This window comes from Entelurus aequoreus, linkage group LG15, assembly GCF_033978785.1.
Source record: "Entelurus aequoreus isolate RoL-2023_Sb linkage group LG15, RoL_Eaeq_v1.1, whole genome shotgun sequence".
Classification (NCBI taxonomy): Eukaryota; Metazoa; Chordata; class Actinopteri; order Syngnathiformes; family Syngnathidae; genus Entelurus; species Entelurus aequoreus.
Window position 1 is genome coordinate 8403300 of NC_084745.1, and position 26574 is coordinate 8429873.

General features: G+C 37.1%; 1 protein-coding gene across 1 annotated transcript in view; it reads left to right on the forward strand.

Annotated features, from left to right (window-relative positions):
* Window positions 1-1946: 1946 nt before the first annotated feature.
* LOC133630375 (cadherin-20-like) overlaps window positions 1947-26574 on the forward strand; it is a 234116-nt gene continuing 209488 nt past the window's right edge. Inside the window, exon 1 of the mRNA XM_062021948.1 lies at window positions 1947-2078. The gene's annotated coding sequence lies outside the window, so the exon portion shown is untranslated. The remainder of the gene's footprint in view (window positions 2079-26574) is intronic.

Consider the following 26574-nt stretch of genomic DNA (forward strand, 5'->3'; position numbering starts at 1 on the left):
TTACATGTTTAGTTAAATATAATGGAAAAAAGTTTTTTCCCCCCCGAAAAATGCAATATTGTGAGAAAAAAAAATTGTTTTTTAAGAAAAAAATTATTTAAGAAAAACTTTACTTTTTTTTCTAGAAAAAGTGTACCATTTTACATAATTAAAGTCAAATATGATGGAAAAAAGTAGGGTTTTTTCCCCCCAAAAACGCAATTTTGTGAGAAAAAAACATGTTTTTTAAGAAAGAAAAAAAATTAAGAAAAAGTAAATTTTTTTGCCTATTTAATGAGGAAACAAAATGTTTTCCCCGAAAAACGCAATATTGTGAGAAAAAGTCATTTTGCAAGAATTGTGTAGAAAATATTTAAGAAAAAAATATTTTCAGAAAAAGTTTGTTTTCAAAGGAAAAGTGTATCATTTTACATGATTAACATCAAATATGTTGTGAAAAAAGTATCTTTTTTAATTAATTGTTTTACAAAAACACAATATTGTGAGAAAAAAACAATTTTTTCAAGAATTGTGTAGAAAACTTTAAGAAAAAAATTATTTAAGAAAATTATTTTTTTAAGATAAAGTGTACCATTTTACATGATTAGTTAAATATAATGGAGAAAAAAAGTTTTTTTCCCCTGAAAAATGCAATATTGTGAGAAAAAAATCTATTTTTTTAAGAAAAAAATTATTTCAGAAAAACTTTACTTTTTTTTCTAGAAAAAGTGTACCATTTTACATGATTAAAGTCAAATATGATGGAAAAAAAGGAGGGTTTTTTCACCCCCGAAAAACGCAATATTGTGAGATAAAAAAAAGTTTTTTAAGAAAATTGAGAAAAAATGATTTTTTTGGGGTTGTATAACGAAAAAAATAAATAATAAAATTCCCCGAAAAATGCAACATTGTGAGAAAAAGTTATTTTGCAAGAATTGTGTACAACATTTTTAGGAAAATATATTTTCAGAAAAAGTTTGTTTTCAAAGAAAAAGTGTATCATTTTACATGATTAACGTCAAATATGTTGTGAAAAAAGTATCTTTTTTTTTTTTAGAAAAACACAAAATTGTGAGAAAAAATTGTTTTTTAAGAATTGTGTAGAAAACTTTAAGAAAAAAATAATATAATGACAATATTATTTTTTAAGATAAAGGGTACCATTTTACATGATTAGTCAAATATAATGGAACAAAGTTGTTTTTTTCCCTGAAAAATGCAATCTTGTGAGAAAAAAATTACTTTTTTAAGAAAAAATAACTTGAGACTTTTTTTTTTTTCAGAAAAAGTGTACCATTTGACATGATTAAAGTCAAATATGTTGTGAAAAAAGTCCGTTTTTTTTTTTTTTTTAGAAAAACACAATATTGTGAGAAAAATAAATAAATAAATTTTAAGACATTTTTTTTTTTTAAAGAAAAATGTACCATTTTACATGATTCAAGTCCAAATGATGGGGGAAAAAGTTGTTTTTCCCCCGAAAAACGCAATATTGTGAGAGAAAAATTAACAATTTTTGAAAGTCGGGTTGGGTTTTTAACAAGAAAAAAAAACAGTTTTCATGTTTCACCCTCTCTTCCTCTCGCGCGAGATCTACCCAGGAATGGAGCCATTTGAATTCTCTTCCCCACTGCATCTGACTCATGATCTGGTTTTAACAAGACTTCCATAAACACATCAAATCATTCTGATTGGGGGTTTTGTTGATTTTTAATGATTCAATTTGTTGAAGGGCTTCTGGACAATGAATCATTCATTAGCCAAGTGGTAAACATTCACTTATTCATCAAATATATTCATCCGCAGTGCTCATGTTTGTTCATGACTTGATGGAAGGGAAGTGCAAGTGGTTTTGGGGCCGCGATTGGCGCGTCTGAACGTTGACGAGGCGGCGCAGTAAGGGAGGGAGGAGGGAAGGATGCGCGGAAGGAGGGAGGGAGGGAGTCGGAGGACCGAGAGGGAGCACCGGGAAGGCGGTTAGAGCGAGCCGAGGCGAGGCGGCGAGAGGAGGTCTAGTGTCGGTTAGCTGGACGCGGCGACGAGGACGAGGACGCGGCTTTTATTTGTCCGAAGAGGACTTCTTCCGCCCCGCCTTGAAGGTAACGTCCAACATGTTGATGATGATTCGGGGGGAACGGGTGACTTTACGGGGGTCAGCGGCTAAGTCCTTCACCACGGCAGCAGCAACGGGGATTTCTATTTCTCACCCCGCCTGGCCAAAAGCCAAGTCCCGCGGGGATAAAGATGTCATTGTCGGCTTCTCCGTCATGACCCCCGCGCCCTTCCTCCGTAGTGCGCCGTCAACACTTCCGCGTCCCACAGCGCCGCGCTGAATGTCAAACACCCCGTCGGGCGACGTGCGGCTCCGGGTCGATGTTGGCGTTTTTGTTTACGAAGTGGAGGTGGAGGGGGCTCAGTTGCCTCGGACGGCTGCCGAGCTCCACGACGCCCGGGGCGCATCTGCCCGGACGAAGTCATCGGGCGGAAGCAAAAGTAGTGAAGACTTGACTAATGTGACTCTTTTTCAACTTTTTTACCGCAAAATGAAAAAATCCAAAAGAACCGACAGTGCTTTAAGTGGACATGGTACAATTTCAATACTCGTTCTGCCAGTTATTAACAATGACCACCACCTTTAATGATGGAATTAAACATAACTCCAAATGATCTACAAGTCAACGTACACAGTAACTCAAGGACATATAGTGGCAGACAAGACATGCTGATTGTTGCTCTGACTCCTCCCGCCAGTTGTTATTGATTGCAACCACCTTTCATAACAGAATTAAAGATAAAAACTCTAAATGATTGACAAAGTCAACGTACACAGTAACTCAAACACATATGGTGGCAGACAAGACATGCGGCATGTTGCCTTGTATGATTGTTGCGCTCACTCCCACTGCCAGTTAATAATGATAACCGCCACCTTTCATCATAGTAATAAACAACTAACTCCAAATGATTTGCAAAGTCAATGTACATAGTACCTCAGATACACCTGGCGCCTTGCATAGTTATTGCTGTCACTCCTCCCGCCAGTTGCTATTGATTGCAACCACCTTTCACAACATAATTAAAGATAAAAACTCTAAATGATCAACAAATTCAACATACACAGTAACTCAAACACATATGGTGGCAGACAAGACATGCTGCCTCCTATGATTGTTGCTCTGACTCCTCCCGCCAGTTGTTATTGATTGCAACCACCTTTCATAACAGAATTAAAGATAAAAACTAAATGATCGACAAAGTCAACGTACACAGTAACTCAAACACATATGGTTGCAGACAAGACATGCTGCCTCGTATGATTGTTGCTCGGACTCCTCCCGCCAGTTGTTATTGATTGCAACCACCTTTCATAACAGAATTAAAGATAAAAACTAAATGATCGACAAAGTCAACGTACACAGTAACTCAAACACATATGGTGGCAGACAAGACATGCTGCCTCGTATGATTGTTGCTCGGACTCCTCTCGCCAGTTGTTATTGATTGCAACCACCTTTCATAACAGAATTAAAGATAAAAACTCTAAATGATTATCAAATTCAACATACACAGTGTCTCAAAGACATATGGTGGCAGACAAGAAACGCGGCATGCTGCCTTGTATGACTGTTGCACTCACTCCCACCGAGTTAATAATGATAACCGCCACCTTTCATCATAGTAATAAACAACTAACTCCAAATGATTTGCAAAGTCAATGTACATAGTACCTCAGATACACCTGGCGCCTTGCATAGTTATTGCTGTCACTCCTCCCGCCAGTTGTTATTGATTGCAACCACCTTTCACAACATAATTAAAGATACAAACTCTAAATGATCAACAAGTTCAACATACACAGTAACTCAAACACATATGGTGGCAGACAAGACATGCTGCCTCCTACGATTGTTGCTCTGACTCCTCCCGCCAGTTGTTATTGATTGCAACCACCTTTCATAACAGAATTAAAGATAAAAACTCTAAATGATCAACAAATTCAACATACACAGTAACTCAAGGACATAGGGTGGCGGTCAAGACATGCTGCCTCGTATGATTGTTGCTCTGACTCCCACCGCCAGTTGTTATTGATTGCAACCACCTTTCATAACAGATTAAAGATAACAACTGTAAATGACCGACAAAGTCAACATACACTGTAACTCAAGGACATATGGTGGCAGACAAGACACGCGGCATGCTGCCTTGTATGACTGTTGCACTCACCCCCACCGAGTTAATAATGATAACCGCCACCTTCCATCATAGTAATAAACAACTAACTCCAAATGATTTCCAAAGTCAATGTACACAGTACCTCAGACACACATGGCATCGGACACGCGTCATGGTGCCTTGCATAGTTGTTGCTCTCACTCCTCCCGCTAGTTGTTATTCATTGCAACCATCTTTCACAACATAATTAAAGATAAAAACTCTAAATGATCGACAAAGTCAATGTACACAGTAACTCAAACACGTATGGTGGGAGACAAGACACGTGGCATGCTGCCTTGTATGATTGTTGTGCTCACTCCAACCGCCAGTTAATAATGATAACCACCACCTTTCATAATAGTAATAAACAACCAACTCCAAATGAATAAAGTAACTCAGACACACCTGGCGCCTTGCATAGTTATTGCTCTCACTCCACCCGTCAGTTGTTATTGATTGCAACCACCTTTCACAACAGAATTAAAGATAAAAACTCTAAATGATCGACAAAGTCAACGTACACAGTAACTCAAACACATATGGTGGCAGACATGTGACATGCTGCCGTGTGTAATTAATGTGACCGTGTCGGATAGATAAGGTGATTGCTCCAGATATTAATAACCGCCACCTCTCTTAATAGAATAAAAAAACCCAACTCTGAATAATACACAAAGACAATTTACACAGCAACCAAACCCATAGCGTTGTATAAACTCCTACCATCGTTTATCAAGCGGCATGTTAATCCAACAAGCTCATGTTTTGCTGCGTGATGACCGTGTTCCATAAATAATGCAACCACTCCACCCGCCAGTTATTCATGATAAGTACAACTTTTCACAGCAGAAATCAATAAAACAACCTAAAAACAATCCACTCGGTCAAAGTCCACAGCTGACGTGCACGGACAGAGTTTTGTATAATTCATGTGACTGCCTCGTCCCACCAATTTTTCATGATAACCGCCACCTTTCATTTACAATAGAAACAAAATAACTCCAAAAAAAAAAAAAGTATTGTATAATTCATGTGACTGGCTCATCCCATCAGTTATTCATGATAACCGCTACCTTTCATTTACAATAGAAACAAAATAACTCCAAAAATCCAAAAAAGTATTGTATAATTAATGTGATTGCCTCATCCCACCAATTAGTCATGATAACCGCCACCTTTCATTTACAATATTAATAAAATAACTCCAAAAATAAAAAAAAAGTCTTGTGTAATTCATGTGACTGCCTCATCCCACCAATTAGTCATGATAACTGCCACCTTTCATTTACAATAGAAATAAAATAACTCCAAAAATAAAAAAAAGTCTTGTATAATTCATGTGATTGCCTCATCCCACCAATTAGTCATGATAACCACCACCTTTCATTTACAAGAGAAACAAAATAACTAAAAACAATTTTTAAAAAGTCTTGTATAATTCATGTGACTGGCTCATCCCACCAGTTATTCATGATAACCACCACCTTTCATTTACAATAGAAACAAAGTAACTCAAAAAATAAAAAAAGTATTCTATAATTAATTTGACTGCCTCATCCCACCAATTAGTCATGATAACTGCCACCTTTCATTTACAATAGAAATAAAATAACTCCAAAAATAAAAAAAAGTATCGTATAAATCATGTGACTGCCTCATCCCACCAATTATTCATGATAACCGCCACCTTTCATTAACAATAGAAACAAAATAACTCCAAAAAAAAAAAAAAAAAGGTTTTGTATAATTCATGTGACTGGCTCATCTCACCAGTTATTCATGATAACCCCCACCTTTCATTTACAATAGAAACAAAACAACTCCAAAAATCAAAAAATCTATTGTATAATTAATGTGATTGCCTCATCCCACCAATTAGTCATGATAACCACCACCTTTCATTTACAATAGAAACAAAATAACTCCAGAAATAAAAAAAAACGTCTTGTATAATTCATGTGACTGGCTCATCTCACCAGTTATTCATGATAACCGCCACCTTTCATTTACAATAGAAACAAAATAACTCCAAAAATCCCAAAAAAGCATCGTATAATTAATGTGATTGCCTCATCCCACCAATTAGTCATGATAACCACCACCTTTTTTTTTTTTTTACAATAGAAACAAAATAACATCAAAAATTAAAAAAAAACATCTTGTATAATTCATGTGACTGGCTCATCCCACCAGTTCTTCATGATAACTGCCACCTTTCATTTACAATAGAAACAAAATAACTCCAAAAATAAAAAAAAGTCTTGTATAATTCATGTGGTTGCCTCATCCCACCAATTAGTCATGATAACCACCACCTTTCATTTACAAGAGAAACAAAATAACTAAAAACAATTTTTAAAAAGTATTGTACAATTCATGTGACTGGCTCATCCCACCAGTTATTCATGATAACCGCCACCTTTCATTTACAATAGAAACAAAGTAACTCAAAAAAATCAAAAAAAGTATTCTATAATTAATTTGACTGCCTCATCCCACCAATTAGTCATGATAACTGCCACCTTTCATTTACAATAAAAATAAAATAACTCCAAAAATAAAAAAGTATCGTATAAATCATGTGACTGCCTCATTCCACCATTTATTCATGATAACCGCCACCTTTCATATACAATAGAACAAAATAACTCCAAAAATCAAAAAAAGTCTTGTATAATTAATGTGATTGCCTCATCCCACCAATTAGTCATGATAACCACCACCTTTCATTTACAATAGAAATAAAATAACTCCAAAAGTAAAAAAAAACATCTTGTATAATTCATGTGACTGGCTCATCCCACCAGTTCTTCATGATAACTGCCACCTTTCATTTACAATAGAAACAAAATAACTCCAAAAATCAAAAAAACGATTGTATAATTAATGTGATTGCCTCATCCCACCAATTAGTCATGATAACCACCACCTTTCATTTACAATAGAAACAAAATAACTCCAAAAATAAAGAAAAACGTCTTGTATAATTCATGTGATTGCCTCATCCCACCAATTAGTCATGATAACCACCACCTTTCATTTACAAGAGAAACAAAATAACTAAAAACAATTTTTTAAAAGTATTGTATAATTCACGTGACTGGCTCATCCCACCAATTAGTCATGATAATCACCACCTTTTATTTACAATGGAAACAAAATAACATCAAAAATTAAAAAAAAGGTGTCCTGACTTTATGCACAGAAGCACGTGCATGCTGGCGAGCAAAGTGCCATCACCCCCCGCCGCTGGTTATTAATGACAATAGCCAAGTTTATTTCGAAAGAAATGAAAATAATCCTCAAAATCAAAGGTCACGAACATGATTGTGTTGGTGATGATGACAATTGCTCTTCCTACCAGTGATGAATTAGCAGAAGTAAACAAACGCACGCCATTGAGAGACTCCACTGTGCGGGTTAATATCGCCTCTTTTTCGCCGCCCATCAATAACCCCGTCGCCGCAGCCCCCCCGCGTGAAAGACCAAAGTCATCATCACCTCGTCCGATAAACGTCTCCTGGTCATTTCCCAGACGTGAGACACTTGGCACGCGGAGAAAATCAATAGGCCAGTAAATCCTTAATTGAATGGCTGCGGGCTCGGGAGCCCCGTGATGCTTTATGAGGCGCCGCCAGGACCCCGCCAGAACATCAAGGACCTTGTCGGCCGCAAAACAACATGGCGTCGGTCAGTTAACATTTGTACACCTGACGGCTTACGCTGCAGCCCGCGGCCACGTTTCCTCCCGCCTTTGATGGACTTTGACACGGGACACCCGGGCGGGGTACCACGCATGTCGTCATGGCGACCAGGAACAAAACACTGTCTCACAGACTGGAGTGATGGATCGGCTTACCGCGGGGCTCGTGTTGCAACTCAGGTCGGAGCAAAATAAAAGCGACGTTTGGCGAATTTTGATGCCTCGATTTCAACATGTCACTCCTTCTTTTTTTTCTTCTAAATAATGCCCTCCGATATTTGCAAGGTCCTTGTTTGGATCAAGCGGAAAGAAATTCCTCCGAGGCCCGCGTGTGCAAGTGGTGGATGCTTTCTTTTCATGGAGCTGCTGCTGCAACTGGCTGTAACCTGCCCGTTTTAGTCTTGGCTGCAAGAAAGCAATCACACCGACTGACGGGCAGAGGAGCTTTCAGAGTGACTTCAACTATCAGACACAACCACACTGGCAACCACCAAGTCACATTCTCGCATGTGGACGCCTGCATCTACATTTTTGTTACATTTTTGTTGTGTTTTGCTCGGCCTGAGAAGTAAAAGAGGAGCAATGTTCATATGTTGTTAATATTCAGTGTTTTATTGTTCGTAGTTATTTTGTAAATCCCACGTAAAAGAGGAGCGACGTTCATATGTTGTTAATATTCAGTGTTTTATTGTTCGTAGTAAATATTGTAAATCCCACGTAAAAGAGGAGCGACGTTCATATGTTGTTAATATTCAGTGTTTTATTGTTCGTAGTTAATATTATAAATCCTACTTACAAGAGGAGCGATGTTCATATGTTGTTAATATTCAGTGTTTTATTGCTCGTAGTTATTTTGTAAATCCCACGTAAAAGAGTAGCGATGTTCATATGTTGTTAATATTCAATGTTTTATTGTTCGTAGTTAATATTGTAAATCCCCGTAAAAGAGGAGCGACGTTCATATGTTGTTAATATTCAGTGTTTTATTGTTCGTAGTTATTTTGTAAATCCCACGTAAAAGAGGAGCGACGTTCATATGTTGTTAATATTCGGTGTTTTATTGTTCGTAGTTAATATTATAAATCCTACGTACAAGAGGAGTGATGTTCAAATGTTGTTAATATTCAATGTTTTATTTTTCGTAGTTAATATTGTAAATCCCACGTAAAAGAGGAGCGATGTTCATATGTTGTTAATATTCAGTCTTTTATTGTTCGTAGTTAATATTGTAAATCCCATGTAAAAGAGGAGCGATGTTCATATGTTGTTAAAATTCAGTGTTTTATTGTTCGTAGTTATTTCGTAAATCCCACGTAAAAGACGAGCGACGTTCATTTGTTGTTAATATTCGGTGTTTTATTGTTCGTAGTTAATATTGTAAATCCCACGTAAAAGAGGAGTGATGTTCATATGTTGTTAATATTCGGTGTTTTATCCTTCGTAGTTAATATTGTAAATCCCACGTAAAAGAGGAGCGACGTTCATATGTTGTTAATATTCAGTGTTTTATTGTTTGTAGTTAATATTGTAAATCCCACGTACAAGAGGAGCGATGTTCATATGTTGTTAATATTCAGTGTTTTATTGTTCGTAGTTAATATTGTAAATCCCACGTAAAAGAGGAGCGATGTTCATATGTTGTTAATATTCATTGTTTTATTGTTCGTAGTTATTTTGTAAATCCCACGTAAAAGAGGAGCGACGTTCATATGTTGTTAATATTCAGTGTTTTATTGTTTGTAGTTAATATTTTAAATCCCACGTACAAGAGGAGCGACGTTCATATGTTGTTAATATTCAGTGTTTTATTGTTCGTAGTTATTTTGTAAATCCCACGTAAAACAGGAGCGATGTTCATATGTTGTTAATATTCAGTGTTTTATTGTTCGTAGTTAATATTGTAAATCCCACGTACAAGAGGAGCGATGTTCATATGTTGTTAATATTCAGTGTTTTATTGTTCGTAGTTAATATTGTAAATCCCACGTAAAAGAGGAGCGATGTTCATATGTTGTTAATATTCAGTGTTTTATTGTTCGTAGTTATTTTGTAAATCCCACGTAAAAGAGGAGCAACGTTCATATGTTGTTAATATTCAGTGTTTTATTGTTTGTAGTTAATATTTTAAATCCCACGTACAAGAGGAGCGACGTTCATATGTTGTTAATATTCAGTGTTTTATTGTTCGTAGTTATTTTGTAAATCCCACGTAAAACAGGAGCGATGTTCATATGTTGTTAATATTCAGTGTTTTATTGTTTGTAGTTAATATTGTAAATCCCACGTAAAAGAGGAGCGATGTTCAAATGTTGTTAATATTCAGTGTTTTATTGTTCGTAGTTAATATTGTAAATCCCATGTAAAAGAGGAGCGACATTCATATGTTGTTAATATTCAGTGTTTTATTGTTTGTAGTTAATATTGTAAATCCCACGTAAAAGAGGAGCGATGTTCATATGTTGTTAATATTCAGTGTTTTATTGTTCGTAGTTAATATTATAAATCCTACCTATAAGAGGAGCGATGTTCATATGTTGTTAATATTCAGTGTTTTATTGTTCGTAGTTATTTTGTAAATCCCACATAAAAGAGGAGCGATGTTCAAATGTTGTTAATATTCAGTGTTTTATTGTTCGTAGTTAATATTGTTAATCCCACGTAAAAGTGGAGCGATGTTCAAATGTTGTTAATATTCAGTGTTTTATTGTTCGTAGTTAATTTTGTAAATCCCATGTAGAAGAGGTGCAATGTTCATATGTTGTTAATATTCAGTGTTTTATTGTTCGTAGTTAATATTGTAAATCTCACGTAAAAGAGGAGCGACGTTCATATGTTGTTAATATTCAGTGTTTTATTGTTCGTAGTTAATATTTTAAATCCCATGTAAAAGAGGAGCGACGTTCATATGTTGTTAATATTCAGTGTTTTATTGTTCGTAGCTAATATTGTAAATCCCACGTACAAGAGGAGCGATGTTCATATGTTGTTAATATTCAGTGTTTTATTGTTCGTAGTTATTTTGTAAATCCCACGTAAAAGAGGAGCGACGTTCATATGTTGTTAATATTCAGTGTTTTATTGTTTGTAGTTAATATTTTAAATCCCACGTACAAGAGGAGCGACGTTCATATGTTGTTAATATTCAGTGTTTTATTGTTCGTAGTTATTTTGTAAATCCCACGTAAAACAGGAGCGATGTTCATATGTTGTTAATATTCAGTGTTTTATTGTTCGTAGTTAATATTGTAAATCCCACGTAAAAGAGGAGCGATGTTCATATGTTGTTAATATTCAGTGTTTTATTGTTCGTAGTTAATATTGTAAATCCCACGTAAAAGAGGAGAGATGTTCATATGTTGTTAATATTCAGTTTTATTGTTCGTAGTTAATATTGTTAATCCCACGTAAAAGAGGAGCGACATTCATATGTTGTTAATATTCAGTGTTTTATTGTTTGTAGTTAATATTGTAAATCCCACGTAAAAGAGGAGCGATGTTCATATGTTGTTAATATTCAGTGTTTTATTGTTCGTAGTTAATATTATAAATCCTACCTATAAGAGGAGCGATGTTCATATGTTGTTAATATTCAGTGTTTTATTGTTCGTAGTTATTTTGTAAATCCCACATAAAAGAGGAGCGATGTTCAAATGTTGTTAATATTCAGTGTTTTATTGTTCGTAGTTAATATTGTTAATCCCACGTAAAAGTGGAGCGATGTTCAAATGTTGTTAATATTCAGTGTTTTATTGTTCGTAGTTAATTTTGTAAATCCCATGTAGAAGAGGTGCAATGTTCATATGTTGTTAATATTCAGTGTTTTATTGTTCGTAGTTAATATTGTAAATCTCACGTAAAAGAGGAGCGACGTTCATATGTTGTTAATATTCAGTGTTTTATTGTTCGTAGTTAATATTTTAAATCCCATGTAAAAGAGGAGCGACGTTCATATGTTGTTAATATTCAGTGTTTTATTGTTCGTAGCTAATATTGTAAATCCCACGTAAAAGAGGAGCGACGTTCATATGTTGTTAATATTCAGTGTTGTATTGTTCGTAGTTAATATTATAAATCCTACGTACAAGAGGAGCGATGTTCACATGTTGTTAATATTCAGTGTTTTATTGTTCGTAGTTATTTCGTAAATCCCACGTAAAAGAGGAGCGACGTTCATATGTTGTTAATATTCAGTGTTTTATTGTTTGTAGTTAATATTGTAAATCCCACGTAAAAGAGGAGCGACGTTCATATGTTGTTAATATTCAGTGTTTTATTGTTCGTAGTTATTTTGTAAATCCCACGTAAAACAGGAGTGATGTTCATATGTTGTTAATATTCAGTGTTTTATTGTTTGTAGTTAATATTGTAAATCCCACGTAAAAGAGGAGCGATGTTCAAATGTTGTTAATATTCAGTGTTTTATTGTTCGTAGTTAATATTGTAAATCCCATGTAAAAGAGGAGCGACGTTCATATGTTGTTAATATTCAGTGTTTTATTGTTTGTAGTTAATAATTTAAATCCTACGTACAAGAGGAGCGATGTTCATATGTTGTTAATATTCAGTGTTTTATTGTTCGTAGTTAATATTGTAAATCCCACGTAAAAGAGGAGCGATGTTCATATGTTGTTAATATTCAGTGTTTTATTGTTCGTAGTTAATATTGTAAATCCCACGTAAAAGAGGAGCGATGTTCATATGTTGTTAATATTCAGTGTTTTATTGTTCGTAGTTAATATTGTAAATCCCACGTAAAAGAGGAGCGATGTTCATATGTTGTTAAGATTCAGTGTTTTATTGTTTGTAGTTAATATTGTAAATCCCACGTAAAAGAGGAGCGACGTTCATATGTTGTTAATATTCAGTGTTTTATTGTTCATAGTTAATATTGTAAATCCCATGTAAAAGATGTTCATATGTTGTTAATATTCAGTGTTTTATTGTTCGTAGTTATTTTGTAAATCCCATGTAAAAGAGGAGCAACGTTCATATGTTGTTAGTATTCGGTGTTTTATCGTTCGTAGTTAATATTGTAAATCCCACGTAAAAGAGGAGCGATGTTCATATGTTGTTAATATTCAGTGATTTATTGTTCGTAGTTAATATTATAAATCCTACGTACAAGAGGAGCGATGTTCACATGTTGTTAATATTCAGTGTTTTATTGTTCGTAGTTAATATTGTAAATCCCACGTAAAACAGGAGTGATGTTCATATGTTGTCAATATTCAGTGTTTTATTTTTCGTAGTTAATATTGTAAATCCCACGTAAAAGAGGAGCGATGTTCATATGTTGTTAATATTCAGTGTTTTAATGTTCGTAGTTAATATTGTAAATCCCACGTAAAACAGGAGTGATGTTCATATGTTGCCAATATTCAGTGTTTTATTTTTCGTAGTTAATATTGTAAATCCCACGTAAAAGAGGAGCGATGTTCATATGTTGTTAATATTCAGTGATTTATTGTTCGTAGTTAATATTATAAATCCTACGTACAAGAGGAGCGATGTTCACATGTTGTTAATATTCAGTGTTTTATTGTTCGTAGTTAATATTGTAAATCCCACGTAAAACAGGAGTGATGTTCATATGTTGTCAATATTCAGTGTTTTATTTTTCGTAGTTAATATTGTAAATCCCACGTAAAAGAGGAGCGATGTTCATATGTTGTTAATATTCAGTGTTTTAATGTTCGTAGTTAATATTGTAAATCCCACGTAAAACAGGAGTGATGTTCATATGTTGCCAATATTCAGTGTTTTATTTTTCGTAGTTAATATTGTAAATCCCACGTAAAAGAGGAGCGATGTTCATATGTTGTTCATATTCAGTGTTTTATTGTTCGTAGTTAATATTATAAATCCTACGTACAATAGGAGCGATGTTCATATGTTGTTAATATTCAGTGTTTTATTGCTCGTAGTTATTTTGTAAATCCCACGTAAAAGAGGAGCGACGTTCATATGTTGTTAATATTCAGTGTTTTATTGTTTGTAGTTAATATTTTAAATCCCACGTAAAAGAGGAGCGACGTTCATATGTTGTTAATATTCAGTGTTTTATTGTTCGTAGTTATTTTGTAAATGCCACGTAAAACAGGAGCGATGTTCATATGTTGTTAATATTCAGTGTTTTATTGTTTGTAGTTAATATTGTAAATCCCACGTAAAAGAGGAGCGATGTTCAAATGTTGTTAATATTCAGTGTTTTATTGCTCGTAGTTATTTTGTAAATCCCACGTAAAAGAGGAGCGATGTTCATATGTTGTTAATATTCAGTGTTTTATTGTTTGTAGTTAATATTGTAAATCCCACGTGAAAGAGAAGCGATGTTCATACGTTGTATTCAATGTTTTATTGTTCGTAGTTAATATTGTAAATCCCACGTAAAAGAGGAGTGACGTTCATATGTTGTTAATATTCAGTGTTTTATTGTTTGTAGTTAATATTGTAAATCCCACGTAAAAGAGGAGCGATGTTCATATGTTGTTAATATTCATTGTTTTATTGTTCGTAGTTATTTTGTAAATCCCACGTAAAAGAGGAGCGATGTTCATATGTTGTTAATATTCAGTGTTTTATTGTTCGTAGTTAATATTGTAAATCCCACGTAAAAGAGGAGCGATGTTCATATGTTGTTAATATTCAGTGTTTTATTGTTCGTAGTTAATATTGTTAATCCCACGTAAAAGTGGAGCGATGTTCATATGTTGTTAATATTCAGTGTTTTATTGTTCGTAGTTAATATTGTAAATCCCACGTAAAAGAGGAGCGATGTTCATATGTTGTTAATATTCAGTGTTTTATTGTTCGTAGTTAATATTGTTAATCCCACGTAAAAGTGGAGCGATGTTCAAATGTTGTTAATATTCAGTTTTATTGTTCGTAGTTAATATTGTTAATCCCACGTAAAAGTGGAGCGATGTTCATATGTTGTTAATATTCAGTGTTTTATTGTTCGTAGTTAATATTGTAAATCCCACGTAAAAGAGGAGCGATGTTCATATGTTGTTAATATTCAGTGTTTTATTGTTCGTAGTTAATATTGTTAATCCCACGTAAAAGTGGAGCGATGTTCAAATGTTGTTAATATTCAGTGTTTTATTGTTCGTAGTTAATATTGTAAATCCCATGTAAAAGAGGAGCGATGTTCATATGTTGTTAATATTCAGTGTTTTATTGTTCGTAGTTAATATTGTTAATCCCACGTAAAAGTGGAGCGATGTTCAAATGTTGTTAATATTCAGTTTTATTGTTCGTAGTTAATATTGTTAATCCCACGTAAAAGTGGAGCGATGTTCATATGTTGTTAATATTCAGTGTTTTATTGTTCGTAGTTAATATTGTAAATCCCACGTAAAAGAGGAGCGATGTTCAAATGTTGTTAATATTCAATGTTTTATTGTTCGTAATTAATATTGTAAATCCCATGTAAAAGAGGAGCGATGTTCATATGTTGTTAATATTCAGTGTTTTATTGTTCATAGTTAATATTGTAAATCCCACGTAAAAGAGGAGCAATGTTCATATGTTGTTAATATTCAGTGTTTTATTGTTCATAGTTATTTTGTAAATCCCACGTAAAAGAGGAGCGACATTCATATGTTGTTAATATTCAGTGTTTTATTGTTCGTAGTTAATATTATAAATCCTACGTACAAGAGGAGCGATGTTCATATGTTGTTAATTTTCAGTGTTTTATTACTCGTAGTTATTTTGTAAATCCCACGTAAAAGAGGAGCGATGTTCATATGTTGTTAATATTCAGTGTTTTATTGTTTGTAGTTAATATTGTAAATCCCACGTGAAAGAGGAGCGATGTTCATATGTTGTTAATATTCAGTGTTTTATTGTTCATAGTTAATATTGTAAATTCCCCTCATGGGAAATGTTGTCTTTTTCTCGGCAAAACACTACCGCTTTGGCCCACTGGCGCCGCCAAAATCAAGCAAAACCAAAAAGTTTTTTTTTTTTGAGGTGGTCTGTCATAACTTTTTCAGAATTCTATCGGACATTGTGACTTTTGGTATTAGTGATCCTGAAAAAAAGGTAGCCAAACACACATACTGTACAGATGTTTACAACTAAATGTGTATATATTATTTATACACATTGGCCCCCCCAGACACATTTTGTTCTCCCAATGTGGCCTCCCGAGTCAAAATATTTGCCCAGCTCTGATCTACACACACGACCGTGTACACAATTCAACCGGAACAGGCCCGCCAACGTTTTCATTTGGCTCGCCGAACATCACCCAAATAGGCTTGATGACACCATTCAAACTAGGTTTGATCATGTGTGCAGTACTACCGCCACCCACAGGGGGCAACAGCGAGACATATGTGTCACAATGAAGTAGAAGAAGACTACTCATTCAGCCCTGAAAAAAATCCCCACATTGGTCCAGACGGTAGAAATTCGCACAAGTAATCTTCATCACAAAACTTGGTCAAATCTTTGTAAGTAGAAATTGTGTATAATTATATTTAGTCTGGTTTGTATTGAAATTGTTGACTTTGTGATGTCTTTTGTATTCCTGGTCGTGTTGTGTGTGTCTGAGAGTCAAGCTCGATTCATAAATGTAGCGCTAAATTTGCCCAGTAAAGGGAGACAAGGCTACACTTTCGGTTTAATTGTGATAAGTCACCTACAGTGTGTGCGATGTTTGGTGTGTGAATGTTGTGTCATTTCTATATGTGTAAACATTTGTAATTTATTTGTTGCACCAGGCCGTGCCTTTATGTTGGGTTTTGTTAGTGTGTTATTTCCTGTCCTGTGCTTTTATTTTGGCGGATCTTCTGGTCTTATAATGGTTGTCCACATTTCTTTATTGCTTTATTTATTTTCCTATGATACTGTACTGAATCTTTGATTTATTTTGTACAATTTTCCATTTTGTTTACTATTTGTGCACTTTCATTTTTGAAGTTGTTCTTGATTTATGATACCAGTTGACTAAGTGCATCACTTCCTGTTAGAAATTGCACACTGACGAAGACATTGTCGAAACCGGTCTGTGTTTTGTAGCGCCTGCGCAGTTCATATTAGAATTTTTAGAAGGACACGAGTGTTGCTGGCCTTGCTTTTTCTTTTTCTTTTTCTTTTTCTTACTTGGTGTTTTCCCGTGGCTGCTTCACTTCTGTCCCAGAGCATTTCCCCTCACCTGTTTTCTGTTTGCAATTCAGACTATTTAAGTCGATCCTTTTTCTACCTTGTTTGTCGGGACATTGTTGATGTTATCTGTCCACTGGTGACTACAGACCATCTAGTATGCTCCTACTTTGTGGACACCATCTGCTCCACATTTCATAGTCAGTGTTTTTTGCTGTGTTCCAGCATTTTGTTTTGTGTCTGTCATAGTCTGACCGTTTAGAGCTCTTCCCTTCTGCTCTCGCCTTTTGTTTTTGCCTCTTTAATTCATATATACTCCTTTTTACTTCACGCTGCTACCTCCTTCATCTGCATCCCTAAAATCACAACAACCTCCTGCGTCTTCCGCAACACATCGTTTATCAACGCATTACATTATTGTGTGAATATATTTTATTCATGTAAAATACACAATGGACGTTATACTTTTGTCATGTTTAACTTATCTTTATATTTTCTGTCTTGCAAAATTAAATGAAGAAAGAAGTGTAAAGAAATAAAACTGAGGAAGCAAAATAATGCCAGAGAAGGAACGTCAATCCACAACAAAACGTATGGAGCTTCTGTTTCTTCAGGCTGTTAACTGTCTGTCTCGCCGCACACGCCGGAAACGAGTAGCGAGGGCAGAATAATGAATTTATTGACCACACCTATTAATATATCTATAAGTTAAAACTTTCATGCAACGTTAAATAATTGGGGCAACATTTTCCGAGCAATTCTGACAAGTTTTGATAACTTTCTTTCGTTTAAATTGTTAAAACTTGGTATAATTAAATCTGTGATACATTGAAGATGCAACAAAATTAAGTATACATTTTCAAAAAATGTCCAAACATTACATTGGCCAAAAATGAAATAAGACAGCAAATTAATTACACCACACCTATTATTAATATATATATATATATATATATATATATATATATATATATATATATATATATATATATATATATATATATATATATATATATATATATATATATATATAGATATATAGATATATAGATATATATATAGATATGTATATATATATATATATATGTATATCTATATATATATATATATATATATATAGATATACATATATATATATATGTGTATATATACACATATATATGTATATATATATATATATATATATATATATACACACATATTTATATATATGTATATATACACATATATATGTATATATATATACATATATATATATATATATATATATATATATATACATACATATATATATATATATATATATACATACACACACACACACACATATATATATATATATATATATATATATATATATATATATATATATATATATATATATATATATATATATATATATATATATATATATATATATATGTATATATACACACACATATATATATATATATATATATATATATATATATATATATATATATATATATATATATATATATATATATATATATATATATATATATATATATATATATATATATATATATATACTACCGTTCAAAAGTTTGGGGTCACATTGAAATGTCCTTATTTTTGAAGGAAAAGCACTGTACTTTTCAATGAAGATAACTTGAAACTAGTCTTAACTTTAAAGAAATACACTCTATACATTGCTAATGTGGTAAATGACTATTCTAGCTGCAAATGTCTGGTTTTTGGTGCAATATCTACATAGGTGTATAGAGGCCCATTTCCAGCAACTATCACTCCAGTGTTCTAATGGTACAATGTGTTTGCTCATTGGCTCAGAAGGCTAATTGATGATTAGAAAACCCTTGTGCAATCATGTTCACACATCTGAAAACAGTTTAGCTCGTTACAGAAGCTACAAAACTGGCCTTCCTTTGAGCAGATTGAGTTTCTGGAGCATCACATTTGTGGGGTCAATTAAACGCTCAAAATGGCCAGAAAAAGATAACTTTCATCTGAAATTCGACAGTCTATTCTTGTTCTTAGAAATGAAGGCTATTCCACAAAATTGTTTGGGTGACCCCAAACTTTTGAACGGTAGTGTGTGTACATATATATATATATATATATATATATATATATATATATATATATATATATATATATATCACCCAGCAGGAGATCATCTTGAGCGGAGACACGTCAGCAGCTGATGCACAGATGAGTGGTCCACCCCGGGTCCCGACTTTGGACAGCTAACGTCTCATCTGTGCACCCCCCTCCACGAAGGAGAGGGGGGCAGAGCAGGAAAAAAAAGGCAGATCAACTGGTCTAAAAGGGGGGTCTATTTAAAGGCTAGAGTACACAAATTAGTTTTAAGATGGGACTTAAATGCTTCTCTTGAGTCTATCTGATCGGGGTGTCATAGTGTAACGACCTGGCATTTACACTTTTTGTGTGGCCCTAAACGCATCAGTGTCAGACGACAAAGAGTTGGTCTTGGCCCAGTTTGTACGGCACAAAATGACCAGTTTTTCTAGATAGAAGTTTTTTTACTAATTGTTTTGTCGTGGTTACGGCCGAAAATAAAACGTTTTTGCTCAGTAAAAGTGATCGATGGGATGGATGTCCTCTTCGAAAGACGTTACAATGAACCGTGTTGATGGTCATTGTTGTATTTGCTTGTCGTCACCTGTCACTCACAGTTGCATTGCAAGATCCCACAGAACAAATAATTACCGTATTTCCCGGACTATAAGGCGCACTTAAAATCCTTTTTTTTCTCAAAACTCGACAGTGCGCCTTATAACCCGGTGCACCTAATGTACAGAATAATTCTGGTTTACATTCATCCTCCGCTGTTGCCATTTGTAATATAAAGTATTGTAAAGTTCTTACTTATATCTGTCAGTAAACTCGCCATGAAAGCGCTAAAACATACCGGTGTAGTGAGTTTACATTATTCACCCAAGAAACTTTAGTTATTATAGAGTTCCGGTCGGACGGTTTTTCACTGGACACATTTCCGGCCTTGTTGTAGTTTCTGGATGAGGAGATGCTGCTCTGTTATTGATTTAAGTAAAGTCTGAATGTCATTAAAACAGTAGGGAACGTTGATTACAACTGAGAAGGCGATATTTTTTGGCGGCCATCCAGGGTGCACTGGTGGCCCTATCGTTAAGAAACACTGGCGTGAACATAGCCAGCAATTGAAAAGCTAAGCCTGCCGAGAGTCGGATTGTGGATTTGTCTCCTGGGCTGCTGGCAAAAGTTTTGTCATCTGTTGGGACGCTGGAATCGACATCTGGCGGAGGCGACATGAACACGGCAATCTGAGCCGTGAGGGCTTGGCAGCATGAGGGTCTGGGGGTGCATGAGATGATACACTTAAGTCTGGTCAAACATGAACCTAGCGTTATTGTCGTGGTAAAGGCTGATTCTGAGGCCGCTCCCCTGGTTCATCCATCCAGACGTCAATCAGAAATACTGTATCAAGTAGTGTAAAGTTCTTACTTATATCTGTCAGTAAACTCGCCATGAAAGCGCTAAAACATACCGGTCTAGTGAGCTTACATTATTCACCCAAGGAACTTTAGTTATTAGAGAGTTCCGGTCGGACCGATTTTTACGGGACACACTTGTTCTTGTTTCTGGATGAGGAGATGCTGCTCTGTTATTGATTCAAGTAAAGTGTGAATGTCATTAAAAGAGTAGGGAACGTTGATTATAACTGAGAAACCGCTATTGTTTGGCTGTCCTCCAGGGGGCGCTGGTGGCCCTATGGTTAAGAAACACTGCCGTGAACATCCATTCATCCCCATCCATTTTCTACCGCTTATTCCCTTCGGGGTTGCGGGGGGCGCTGGAGCCTATCTCAGCTACAATCGGGCGGAAGGCGGGGTACACCCTGGACAAGTCGCCACCTCATCGCAGGGCCAACACAGATAGACAGACAACATTCACACTCACATTCACACAGTAGGGCCAATTTAGTGTTGCCAATCAACCTATACTGCCATGAACAAAGCCAGCAATTGAAAAGCTAAGCCTGCCGAGAGTTGGATTGTGGATTTGTCTCCTGGGCTGCTGGCAAAAGTTTTGTCATCTGTTGGGACGCTGGAATCGACATCTGGCGGAGGCGACATGAACACGGCAATCTGAGCCGTGAGGGCTTGGCAGCATGAGGGTCGGGGGGTGCATGAGATGATACACTTAAGTCTTGTCAAACACGAACCTGGCGTTATTGTCGTGGTAAAGGCTGATTCCGAGGCCGCTCCCCTGGTTCATCCATCCAGACGTCAATCAGAAATACTGTATCAAGTAGTGTAAAGTTCTTACTTATATCTGTCAGTAAACTCGCCATGAAAGCACTAAAACATACCGGTGTAGTGAGTTTACATTATTCACCCAAGGAACTTTAGTTATTAGAGGGTTCCGGTCCGACTGATTTTCACGGGACACACTTGTTGTTGTTTGTGGATGAGGAGATGCTGCTCTGTTATTGATTTAAGTAAAGTATGAATGTCATTAAAAGAGAAGGGAACGTTGATTATAACTGAGAAACCGCTATTGTTTGGCTGTCCTCCAGGGGGCGCTGGTGGCCCTATGGTTAAGAAACACTGCCATGAACAAAGCCAGCAATTGAAAAGCTAAGCCTGCCGAGAGTCGGATTGTGGTTTTGTCTCCTGGGCTGCTGGCAAAAGTTTTGTCATCTGTTGGGACGCTGGAATCGACATCTGGCGGAGGCGACATGAACACGGCAATCTGAGCCGTGAGGGCTTGGCAGCATGAGGGTCTGGGGGTGCATGAGATGATACACTTAAGTCTTGTCAAACATGAACCTGGCGTTATTGTCGTGGTAAAGGCTGATTCCGAGGCGTCTCCCCTGATTCATCAATCCAGACGTCAATCAGAAATACTGTATCAAGTAGTGTAAAGTTCTTACTTATATCTGTCAGTAAACTCGCCATGAAAGCACTAAAACATACCGGTGTAGTGAGTTTACATTATTCACCCAAGGAACTTTAGTTATTAGAGAGTTCCGGTCCGACTGATTTTCACGGGACACACTTGTTGTTGTTTCTGGATGAGGAGATGCTGCTCTGTTATTGATTTAAGTAAAGTGTGACTGTCATTAAAAGAGTAGGGAACGTTGATTATAACTGAGAAACCACTATTTTTTGGCGGTCCTTCAGGGGGAGCTGGTGGCCCTATGGTTAAGAAACACTGCCGTGAACATCCATCCATCCCCATCCATTTTCTACCGCTTATTCCCTTCGGGGTTGCGGGGGGCGCTGGAGCCTATCTCAGCAACAATCGGGCGGAAGGTGGGGTACACCCTGGACAAGTCGCCACCTCATCGCAAGGCCAACACAGATAGACAGATAACATTCACACTCACATTCACACACTAGGGCCAATTTAGTGTTGCCAATCAACCTATACTGCCGTGAACAAAGCCAGCAATTGAAAAGCTAAGCCTGCCGAGAATCGGATTGTGGTTTTGTCTCCTGGGCTGCTGGCAAAAGTTTTGTCATCTGTTGGGATGCTGGAATCGACATCTGGCGGAGGCGACATGAACACGGCAATCTGAGCCGTGAGGGCTTGGCAGCATGAGGGTCTGGGGGTGCATGAGATGATACACTTAAGTCTTGTCAAACATGAACCTGGCGTTATTGTTGTGGTAAAGGCTGATTCCGAGGCGTCTCCCCTGATTCATCCATCCAGACGTCAATCAGAAATACTGTATCAAGTAGTGTAAAGTTCTTACTTATATCTGTCAGTAAACTCGCCATGAAAGCACTAAAACATACCGGTGTAGTGAGTTTACATTATTCACCCAAGGAACTTTAGTTATTAGAGGGTTCCGGTCCGACTGATTTTCACGGGACACACTTGTTGTTGTTTCTGGATGAGTAGATGTTGCTCTGTTATTGATTTAAGTAAAGTGTTAATGTCATTTAAACAGTAGGGAATGTTGATTATAACTGAGAAACCGCTATTTTTTGGCTGTCCTCCAGGGGGCGCTGGTGGCCCTATGGTTAAGAAACACTGCCATGGACAAAGCCAGCAATTGAAAAGCTAAGCCTGCCGAGAGTCGGATTGTGGATTTGTCTCCTGGGCTGCTGGCAAAAGTTTTGTCATCTGTTGGGACGCTGGAATCGACATCTGGCGGAGGCGACATGAACACGGCAATCTGAGCCGTGAGGGCTTGGCAGTATGAGGGTCGGGGGGTGCATGAGATGATACACTTAAGTCTGGTCAAACATGAACCTGGCGTTATTGTCGTGGTAAAGGCTGATTCCGAGGCGTCTCCCCTGATTCATCCATCCAGACGTCAATCAGAAATACTGTATCAAGTAGTGTAAAGTTCTTACTTATATCTGTCAGTAAACTCGCCATGAAAGCGCTAAAACATACCGGTGTAGTGAGTTTACATTATTCACCCAAGGAACTTTAGTTATTAGAGAGTTCCGGTCGGACCGATTTTTACGGGATACACTTGTTCTTGTTTCTGGATGAGGAGATGCTGCTCTGTTATTGATTTAAGTAAAGTCTGAATGTCATTAAAACAGTAGGGAACGTTGATTATAACTGAGAAACCGCCTCTTTTTGGCGGTCCTTCAGGGGGTGCTGTTGGCCCTATCGTTAAGAAACACTGCCGTGAACAAAGCCAGCAATTGAAAAGCTAAGCCTGCCGAGAGTCGGATTGTGGATTTGTCTCCTGGGCTGCTGGCAAAAGTTTTGTCATCTGTTGGGACGCTGGAATCGACATCTGGCGGAGGCGACATGAACACGGCAATCTGAGCCGTGAGGGCTTGGCAGCATGAGGGTCTGGGGGTGCATGAGATGATACACTTAAGTCTTGTCAAACATGAACCTGGCGTTATTGTCGTGGTAAAGGCTGATTCCGAGGCGTCTCCCCTGATTCATCCATCCAGACGTCAATCAGAAATACTGTATCAAGTAGTGTAAAGTTCTTACTTATATCTGTCAGTAAACTCGCCATGAAAGCACTAAAACATACCGGTGTAGTGAGTTTACATTATTCACCCAAGGAACTTTAGTTATTAGAGGGTTCCGGTCCGACTGATTTTCACGGGACACACTTGTTCTTGTTTGTGGATGAGGAGATGCTGCTCTGTTATTGATTTAAGTAAAGTGTGAATGTCATTAAAAGAGAAGGGAACGTTGATTATAACTGAGGAACCGCTATTTTTTGGCGGTCCTTTAGGGGGCGCTGGTGGCCCTATGGTTAAGAAACACTGCCATGGACAAAGCCAGCAATTGAAAAGCTAAGCCTGCCGAGAGTCGGATTGTGGATTTGTCTCCTGGGCTGCTGGCAAAAGTTTTGTCATCTGTTGGGACGCTGGAATCGACGAGGCGACATGAACACGGCAATCTGAGCCGTGAGGGCTTGGCAGCATGAGGGTCGGGGGGTGCATGAGATGATACACTTAAGTCTGGTCAAACACGAACCCAGCGTTATTGTCGTGGTAAAGGCTGATTCTGAGGCCGCTCCCCTGGTTCATCCATCCAGACGTCAGTGTTTGAGTCTGGTGGACCCTTTTCACGGGAGACCTCGGTCGGAGTCGATCGTCGACATGATTTATGGAGATGTGAACGAGCTGCCTGCTCGTTCTGACGAATGGCAGCCCATTGTTTGTTTCCCTCACCGGCCAATTTTCACTCAGACGTGTTTAATCTGCCATGTTTTTCAGGAGGCAATTTTGATCCATTCCCCCCCCCTCCATATATCTCCCTCTTGACAGTTTCCGTGCGATTGACAACAACGTCGCAGCGGCGTGAGTCAGACTTGTAATGGAGCTGTAGTGTCCAAACACTTAATGGCTGTTTGGACGACAGGCATCTCTCGGGGACACGCACCACTTGTTGTCCCAATCATCCTGCTAGCAACACTTGATTAATGCCACTGTCTGGATAAAAGGCTGTGCATATTAGCGAGGTGATTACACCGCCCGGGAAACTCTTCGGGAAAACAACAGAAAAAGCCTCGGCAATCAACGCGGTAACTTTTTCAAAGTTTGCCTATTTAAGTTTTTTAATTGACTCCCCGCCACCCCTGAAGGGAAACGAGGGTCTTTGGTGAGCAATCAGCTTTGTCTTCATCAAAAACAAGGCTCGGCCCTGCGGATTAACGACGGGTAGCGTGGTTGGTGGGACCCCTCCAGGAAAATAAAGGAAGGTTGAATCAAACGTGCAGAGGAGCACTTTGGCCAGGTTGGAAGAGAGAACAATGGAGGTTTATTGCAGAGAGACTTAATGAGAGTCCCCAGCTCGGAGGACCGGAGGGGCTGCAACCTGTCGTCTCTCCAACGCTTCCACCGCCGAGGCGCCGCGGGAGGGAAAAAACACGGAATTGAGGAATGCTAATGAGGCGGCTTGAATCAACACAACACCTCTGCTAATGTTACGGAGGCCATGTTCGCCACAGTGCAAATGAGGAGGAATAACCCCGTGTGTGCCTTTTCACCGTTTCTTCTAAAGCAGGGGTGTGAAACTCATTTTAGATCAGAGGCCACATGGAGAAAAATGTACTCCCAAGTGGGCCGGACTGGTAAAATCACGGCATGATAACTTCAAAATAAAGACAACTTGTGTTCTCTATTTAAAAATAGAACAAGCACATTCTGAAATTGTACAAATCATCATGTTGTTAGGTTTTTTTTACACTTACATGTTGCGGTTAATAGTATTCTATCTGTATTTGTCGTTATTTTAATTTTCTGAATAAATTATGTGATAATGTTCATCAGTCAACTCGTTGGTGTTAATTTTCAATTTATTAAGAGAAAAACAATTATATCAAAATCAAATTACAGGATGTTATTTATGTAGTTTGATCATTTTCCTCGACAGGTGCACTAACATCATGTGGTTTATTTTGTACATATTTAGCACCATGTACAAAGATACAAAAAATTGGTATTGCCACATCTAGTGGACACATTTAGAACAGCTGTTTCTTTCATTCGAAAATTTTAGGTACATTTTTATACTTAGCAAACTCATTCCGCGGGCCGGATAAAACCTGTTCGTTGGCCTGATCCGGCCCTCGGGCCGTATGTTTGACACCACTGATCTAAAGTGTATCACCAGAAGTGGCTACTAACGCGCTACATTTACTCAAAGGAGCACGGCACTTTTTGGGGGAATGTTGGGTATCGTTCACAATACTTACGTCAGACTAGGGTTGTACGGTATACCGGTACTGGTATAGTATCGCTGTCACGTACGGGGGGTCGCAGCTTGCTGCAAGGTTTGTTCCCCCGGGATGCAGACGGACCACTCCGGACAGGACGTGCAGGTAGGAACATGATTTATTGTCGAAATCAAACAAGTACCAAAAACGGAAAACAAGTCAGAGGTAAAACGTGCCGATCGCACTGGACGCTAAGGCCAACACTTAGCATAGACTAGAGCAGGGGTCACCAACCTTTTTGAAACCAAGGGCTACTTCTTGGGTACTGATTAATACGAAGGGCTACCAGTTTGATACACACTTAAATAAATTGCCAGAAGTAGCCAATTTGCTCAATTTACCTTTAACTCTGTTATTATTAATA